Source organism: Zalophus californianus, chromosome X (assembly GCF_009762305.2).
Source record: "Zalophus californianus isolate mZalCal1 chromosome X, mZalCal1.pri.v2, whole genome shotgun sequence".
Lineage (NCBI taxonomy): Eukaryota > Metazoa > Chordata > Mammalia > Carnivora > Otariidae > Zalophus > Zalophus californianus.
Genome location: NC_045612.1, coordinates 109,666,929 through 109,676,171, shown reverse-complemented (window position 1 = coordinate 109,676,171; position 9,243 = coordinate 109,666,929).

The following is a 9,243-nucleotide window of genomic DNA, read 5'->3' as shown; positions in this document are numbered from 1 at the left end:
TGTGTTACAGTGGTTATTTTTTGAAGAATATAGAACTCCCTAAGGTATTTAGTGTTCAAGTTAAATACTGATGCCAAAAGATAAGCAGTTACTCTCTATCTTCCCAAAGCAAGAAATGTCAGATTGAATCAAACTGGTAACAAGAGTAACTAATATTTATATAATACATGTCATGTGCTGGAGCCTGCGGGCTCCATCCCATGACCCCAAGATCACAACCTGAGCTGAAACCAAGAGTCAGATGTTTTACTGACTGAGCCACCCAGGCTCCCCAGGCTGTATCTTCTTGATTAATAATTTCCATTCCATTCCATCAATAGTTTTCTAGCCTCTGGTTCAATTTAGGTATGTTTACAAGGAAGACAGTTATGGGTTCAGGTCTGTTCCAAAAAGCCAGTCATTAATGTTTCATTCAGTATTCAGCGGCTTTTGATCGTCTAAATACCTGGCATTTATCAAGTAACCAAAGATAAATTTCTGCCTTCAAGGAGCTTAGTATTTGATGACTGAGGCAGGTGCTGATAGTGTAGTAATTGGGGGGGTACCTAAAAAATACATCCTAAGTCACCCCTTTCATATTAACTGGATAATGTAAGCAGCCTATGAATAAAATGGCATTAAATGCACTCCTTCTCAATGCCTTTTACAAAGTATCCCTTTAAACAGTTTACTTTTGAAAGTCTACAGATCCAAAATTGTATCCTAAAAATGATCTCATGTGGCCATTTACAGAAGACAGGAAAAGTAGTGTTCAGAAAGGAGAGTCCTGTGTCCTGCTGGAGAGGGTGGGCCCTGGGCCTGACTGGGGTCAGCTGCAGGAGACCTATTCCCAGAACACACTGACCTCCCATAATCTAGAGCAGGGCTTCTCAACTGGGGACAATTTGCCCCCAGGGGACATGGTAATGTGTACAGATATTTTTGGTTGTCATAACTGTAGGAGTGCTACTGGTGTCTAGTGGGAAGAGGCCGGGGTGGTGCTACACATACTACAAAGACTTCCCCGGCCCAAGAAGTCAGTAGTGGTAAGGTTCAGAGACCCTTCTCTACAGACAGCTCCCGAGTACTTGCGGAAAGAAGGCCAGTGCGGTTTAGCAGCTGCTTGCGCCGCAGAACAGACTGTGCCCCCACAGCAGCAGCTTCTCCAAAGTAATACATCAAGAGGTAACTTCAAGCTTCTACGAAGTACACTAGGCAATGTCTTTCAGGGCACTGGTACATAGATGACATCTGTAATTCCCTGCATCTCCCTCTTCTGCTGAATATTTCCCAGCTAAGCCTTAGCAGTGTTCGGAACTTTACAATGACAGTGGCGGACTGCTCTGTCAGAGATTTTAGTCTCCAGAATCTCATGCAAGGACTCCTTCCCCACCCCCATCATTTCTTCTCTGTCCAAGGACATCTCTAATCCTACATCCTAAACTTCCCATCTGTCAGTAAACTTCCAGGTTGTATATTTTATTGTCAAATACATTAACCACTATTTTATTATTTCATGATATTTTGTACCCTAACGCACCTATCTGATAGCATGGAATGGCATCCTTGTATTTTGTTACCCATGAACTTGCTGACAACACGATGTCAATGAAATGTCTTTGATAGAGTCGCTAATATATGAATGTGATGAAATGTGTATTTGAGGTAAATAGCTCTACAAAGGTCTCCATGTCAGGGGAGTTATATGCATATATACATACATACATATGCAGACATACACATACACATATACACACACACACACACACCTTTAATTAAATTTGTAACTAGCTTTTAAAAGGAAAGAAAATGTTTATCATAGTTATGTATTTAGTCTTAGATAGCAAAGCAACTTTTACCAATTCCATTATTAACATAATAACACAATTTTGGCATAATGTTATACACATATAAAATCCTGAAAATATATTTTTAAAGATCCACATTCCTAAGGCTTAAGCTTACAATTTTTTAAATTAAAATCTAAAGCCAAGTCAAAACCCAAATTTACGGGGCACCTGGGTGGCTCAGTCGTTAAGCATCTGCTTTCAGCTCAGGTCATGATCCCAGGGTCCTAGGATCAAGCCCCGCATCGGGCTCCCCGCTCTGCGGGAAGCCTGCTTCTCCCTCTCCCACTCCCCCTGCTTGTGTTCCCTCTCTCACTGTCTCTGTCTCTGTCAAATAAATAAAATCTTTTTTAAAAACCCAAATTTACCTAAAGCATGCATTTGTTCATATAGAAAATATGACCTACACATGTGCAAGGTACTGTGCTGGCGATGTGGATAAGAACACATGAAACAATCCCATCAAGAAGCCCACAGTCTCCCAAATGAAAGCCTACGAAAAGAGCAGCACAATGTGATAAATACTAAAAACACCAACACTGGTCGTAGCACTAAGGGGAGCATGAGCAACTACAAGGAAAGACAGGGATCAGAGAAGGTGTCCCATAGGCAGGGAGTTCACATTTCCTACTCCTCCACTGAAGGCCATACCACCTACAAGTACTGTCCTTTAAAAAAAAAAATAAAAAAAAAAAAAACAGTATTTGTGACCCAAACTCAAGAGACAAAGCACTAACTGGTTTCCCTCACTCATGATAATCTATTGGGAGATAGCATGTACTTTAGACTTGATTGGTTAGGGTTAGAGGTGTGTGGCCAAGGTTACATGGAAGTAAAAATTGAATCTCATGAACTTCAAGCTCTGGCCATTTGTACAGCTCAGTCAGGACATCACAAACTGGGTTTACAAGTTTTCTATTAAAGGTAGTATGCTGCACTGTAACCCAAAGCCACAAGATGGCACCAGGCAAACCGAAATGACGTAGTAACTTGCTGCGTCCTAGAACCCTGTAACGCTAAACTGAAAGAGCAATGACTCTCAAATGGTTTTTTGTTATTGTTGTTTGGGTTTTTTACAACTCTAATTTAAAAACAAAACTTGAGCACTGGGTGTTATACGCAACTGATGAATCCTTGAACACTACATCTGAAACTAATGATTAGCCAACTATGTTGGCTAATGGAATTTAAATTAAAACAAACAAAAATTCTGACCAATTCAACCTAAGTACAGCTGAAGTAGGCATCTTAATGCGTACTAAGTGTACTCCTTCCATCAATTACCCTGACCCAGTGAATACATTTTACAGTGTGACCGAGTGCATCCATAAATGTATGCACCATGAACGTGCAGAAAAAGTTTCACATGATACTTAACCATTACTTGGCATGATGCATTCTGATCTTTTATTTTTGTAATGTTGGTCACAACCCACTAAATGTCATGACCCACAGTTTAAAAATTAAATAAATAAATAAATAAATATACAGTTTTCTTATATATGATATAGATATAGGTACATATAAAATCAGGATAAAATAAATGCCTGGTATATCAATACCTTGTCACATGTAACTTTCATTTTACTTCCATTAGGGTTTTTTGTTCATTTGTTTTAGTCTTACTATTCCCTCTATTAAAGGTGTACAATTTCTGTGACACAAACCAAAATATCCTACCCTTTTTTTTTTTTTGGTTACTCTAATCCTTTCTCTGAGGTATTAATTTCTCAAAGCCTCTGGATTACTGAATGGTTTTTAGAAGGGCCTGTTTTATTCTGAGGCTCCATATTTTTTTAGCATACGCATCTTAAATAGAACTTGATTTTTAAGATGATATGCAATATATTCATTAAAATAGTTCACTAACTGAAAAGCTGAATCATGTGAAGAATAGAGGCCTAAATCAGGGGACCGTGGAATGAGGAGAGCACCCCTCCTTTACAGAGTAGGAAATAGAACTCAAAGACATGAATCCCCTAGCCCGCTCCCAGAAAAAAACCAGTTGCAGACCTATAGGCAAGAGCTCACAGGAATGGACATTCAGGCCAACACTGCTTTACCCACGTCACAACACACTGCCTTCCGAAACCCATGCAATGGATGTAGGGGCCCCCAAATCCCCCTCAGATTGATCCCCTTGGATCAAAATAATTTTATGACAACAGTTTCATCTGGAAGCAATGTGATGAGTCAAAGTCCCTTAAATCCATTTTGAACTTGCTAAATCCTTATTTTTAATTCCTCTTTCCTGTTACCTATTTTACAGTAATTTGTTATTTATTGCCGGCAGTAGGCGGCGGGGGGGGGGGGGGGGGGGGGGGGCGGAATTCACAAGTCCATTTAGAGAATCAATCACAAATGTAGTAAAAATTTATTCTATAAGGGAATTAAATGCCAAAAATATTTCAGCAATCCTCATCTCTCATGGTTGGAGACCTGACTGTATCCTGAGATTATATATTTATATATATATATTATTATGTTATATATAATACATATACATAAATATAGAATCAGTACTTAAACCTTTATCATAACAGCTGTATGAAATGTGTAAAAGGGCAGGACTCTAGACCAGTTACAGGAGGGCTTTGGGAACTCACTTTCATCTGCAAAATGTGGGTAACAATGACAGTGACCTCAAAAGGAGACTATAGGGATTCACTGAGAAACTACACTTGAATGTCATTAGTACAGTGCCTGACCCATAGCAAGACTCCAATGTTAGCCATATATAAAAATTCTTATTTTATGATGATTACATCTTATCACCGATTTTTTGCAGCACTTTGCCAACATACAAGTTGCCATGGGGTTCTGTAACCAAATAAAGAATCCCTAATTACTCCCAAATGTTTATATGAAAGCATAAAACCTTGAATTTGAGCTTGAGACTCTGGCCCAGAAACAGAAATTGGTAACAAACTTGGACTGTTGGTATTAAAATGGAGGCAAATGTAAATTAACCTTCACTGTCCCCCTCTGGCACTTCCTTTTGCTTCCCTCTTCCCATCTGTAAGGAGGTACAATGCTATAAGGTTATTGTTCAGAATTTGCTGTAAAGTTAAACACATGTTCCTACAAGTTAACATTTTCTACCACATCAGCAGTGACAACAAGCAATTACACTCCCATTAAAAGCAAGACTGCCAATAGTTGAAAGCTGGAAATGTCACTCAGATCTAACATGAGATCCTACATTTGGTTTTCAGAAACATAACACTAATATTTGATTCTTCCTAGCAAAAGAGGGCATAAAGATTTACTCTTTGGACAACATACTACACTGCTTTTTCACAGTACAAAATAGAATAGAGAGTAGGACCCCAACTTTGTAAGTTATAAAAACTCTTCGTGTGTGCAATTTGTTAAAAGCTATTTTTTAAGATTTTATTTATTTATTTGATAGAGAGAGAGCGAGTGAGCACAAGCAGGGGGAGGGGCAGAGGAAGAAGCAGGCTCTCTGCCCTGGGATCATGACCTGAGCCAAAAGCAGATGCTTAACCGACTGAGCCACCCAGGCGCCCCTGTTAAAAGGTTTTAATAAGAGAAAAGGTCCATGGTCAAATGAGTTTCATGAAAGCTGATTAAATAAAGTTAAACAGGTGTTCTTATGGGCCTACTTTTCAAAGTGTCTTTTGTAACCTAATATGCATTAAAAACTACCAGAGGAGGGGTATCTGATGTAGTGTTTCCCAATGGGACTTGTTGATAAAATGTTTTTAAAAGAGTATCTCATTGGGCTCCTGGGTGGCTCAGTCGGTTAAGCGGCTCATTGGGCTCCTGGGTGGCTCAGTCGGTTAAGCGGCTGCCTTCGGCTCAGGCCATGATCTCAGGGTCCCAAGATCAAGCCCCACATCGAGCTCCTTGCTCCGTGGAGTCTGCTTCTCCTTCTCTCTCTGCTGCTCCCCCTACTTCGGCTCTATCTCTCAAATAAATAAATAAAATCTTTAAAAAAATAAAAGAGTATCTCATTAGCACTACCATCCGAGGAATTCACTCAGGAAAGAGAGAACACTTGGAATGACTCAGCCCTTTCCCACCCAGCTCACATTTTGAAACTTTTCTTTTTTTTTAATTTTTATTGTTATGTTAATCACCATATATTACATCATTTGTTTTGTGTAGTGTTCCATGATTCATTGTTTGTTCATAACACCCAGTGCTCCATGCAGAATGTGCCCTCTTTAATACCCATCACCAGGCTAACCCATCCCCCTACCCTCCTCCCCTCTAGAACCCTCAGTTTGTTTTTCAGAGTCCATCATCTCTCATGGTTCGTCTCCCCCTCTGACTTACTCCCCTTCATTCTTCCTCTCCTGCTATCTTCTTTTTCTTTTTTCTTAAAATATGTTGCATTATTTGTTTCAGAAGTACTGATCCGTGATTCAACAGTCTTACACAATTCACAGCGCTCACCGTAGCACATACCCTCCCCAATGTCTATCACCCAGCCACCCCATCCCTCCCACCCCCGACCTCTCCAGCAACCCTCAGTTTGTTCCTGAGATTAAGAATTCCTCATATCAGTGAGGTCATACAATACATGTCTTTCTCTGATTGACTTATTTCACTAAGCATAACACCCTCCAGTTCCATCCACGTCGTTGCAAATGGCAAGATCTCATTCCTTTTGATGGCTGCATAATATTCCATTGTGTATATATACCACTTCTTCTTTATCCATTCATCTGTCGATGGACATCTTGGCTCTTTCCACAGTTTGGCTATTGTGGACATTGCTGCTATAAACATTGGGGTGCACGTACCCCTTCGGGTCCCTACATTTGTATCTTTGGGGTAAATACCCAGTAGTGCAATTGCTGGATCGAATGGTAGCTCTAATTTCAACTGTTTGAGGAACCTCCATACTGTTTTCCAGAGGGGTTGCACCAGCTTGCATTCCCACCAACAGTGTAGGAGGGTTCCCCTTTCTCCACATCCCCGCCAACATCTGTCGTTCCCTGACTTGTTAATTTTAGCCATTCTGATGGGTGTGAGGTGGTATCTCATTGAGGTTTTGATTTGGATTTCCCTGATGCCGAGCGATGTTGAGCACTTTTTCATGTGCCTGTTGGCCATTTGGATGTCTTCTTTGGAAAAATGTCTGTTCATGTCTTCTGCCCATTTCTTGATTGGATTATTTGTTCTTTGGGTGTTGAGTTTGATAAGTTCTTTATAGATTTTGGATACTAGCCCTTTATCTAATATGTCATTTGCAAATATTTTCTCCCATTCTGTCGGTTGTCTTTTGGTTTTGAGGACTGTTTCTTTTGCTGTGCAAAAGCTTTTATCTTGATGAAATCCCAATAGTTCATTTTTGCCCTGGCTTCCCATGCCTTTGGTGATGTTTCTAGGAAGAAGTTGCTGCGGCTGAGGTCGAAGAGGTTGCTACCTGTGTTCTCCTTTAGGATTTTGATGGACTCCTGTCTCACGTTTAGGTCTTTCAACCATTTGGAGTGTATTTTTGTGTGTGGTGTAAGGAAATGGTCCAGTTTCATTCTTCTGCATGTGGCTGTCCAATTTTCCCAACACCATTTGTTGAAGAGACTGTCTTTTTTCCATTGGGCATTCTTTCCTGCTTTGTCAAAGATAAGTTGACCATAGAGTTGAGGGTCCATTTCTGGGCTCTCGATTCTGTTCCATTGATCTATGTGTCTGTTTTTGTGCCAGTACCATACTGTCTTGATGATGACAGCTTTGTAATAGAGCTGGAAGTCCGGAATTGTGATGCCGCCATCTTTGCTTTTCTTTTTCGATATTCCTCTGGCTATTCGGGGTCTCTTCTGGTTCCATACAAATTTTAGGATTATTTGTTCCATTTCTTTGAAAAAAGTGGATGGTATTTTGATGGGGATTGCATTGAATGTGTAGATTGCTCTAGGTAGCATTGACATCTTCACAATGTTGGTTCTCCCAATCCATGAGCATGGAACGTTTTTCCATTTCTTTGTGTCTTCTTCAATTTCTTTCCTGAGTATTTTATAGTTTTCTGAGTACAGATCCTTTGCCTCTTTGGTTAAATTTACTCCTAGGTATCTTATGGTTTTGGGTGCAATTGTGAATGGGATCGACTCCTTGATTTGTCTCTCTTCTGTCTTGTTGTTGGTGTATAGGAATGCCACTGATTTCTGTGCATTGATTTTATAGCCTGCTACTTGACTGAATTCCTGTATGAGTTCTTACCAGTGACCTCTCAGTCACCCCACTGTTGGCCTTTACCCAGTGCTCATCTTTGTCAACTCCCATGACACCACTGATCATTCCCTCCACGGAAATGGCTTTGAGAGGCAGGAAGATGGCATAGTTAGGATCTGAAAATCTGGCTGGCTGCTCTTGGAGCCCTCAAGCCACCATTTAAAAAATCCAACCCGCCTAGTACAGGCCTGGTCAGCCCCCAGCAATTCCAGCCACCCCAGCTGAGGTGCAAGATGTTCCAGTCCCAGACATGCTCCCAGCTGCACACAGCTGCCTAAGTGATCACAACCAGCACCACGTGGAAAAGAACCTCCCGGGTGGGCCCACCATCCCGTGGAATCAAATATGCCTTTAGGGGGCACCTGGGTGGCTCAGTCCGTTAAGCATCCAACTCTTGATTTCAGCTCAGGTCATGATCTCAGGGTCACGGGATCAAGCCCTGCATTGGGCTCCACGCCCAGCTTAAGAGTCTCTCTCTCTCCCTCTGCCTCTCCCCCTCCGCCCGCGCTCTTGTGCATGCTCTCTCTCTCTCAAAAAAAAAAAAATGCCTTTAGAAAGATAAAAGGTCTTTCTCTGCACAAACTTACAAAAAGAAAAATAAAATGTTGAACTCTCTGGGGTGACAGTGTGGGGAAGACTTCAGTTCTTCAACAGTCAAGCTCCTGGCCCTATTCAAAGAGATGAGAGAAAGCAGATCATATCACAGAGAACACAGGGAGCGAAGGGAACATGCGGAGTGTTCAGATGCCACAAGAAGTGGATCCACAGCATCACATGGGTACACACAACACAGTGCAAAGCATACTAGCATGAACTCTTCCAAAAAACCAGTGTCAAAGACACCATCCTCAGAGATTGCCCACTGAAGAAATACTTAAGCAAAAACAAAGAACGTGGTAATAAACAAGTAAATTTGGGCTATCTCAGCATGGACAATTCAGTACAAAACTATGTCCAGCCCATACTAGGAAATTCCATGCTAAACACATAACAATGCTGGGTCTACTTAAAAACTCGCTATTTTTTTTAAGATTTTATTTATTTGAGAGAGAGAGAATGAGAGCGAGAGAGACACAGCATGAGAGCGGGGAGGGTCAGAGGAAGAAGCACACTCCCTGCTGAGCAGGGAAGCCAATGCAGGACTCCAGGATCATGACCTGAGCCGAAGGCAGTCACTCAACCAACTGAGCCACCCAGGCGCCCAAAACTCACTAGT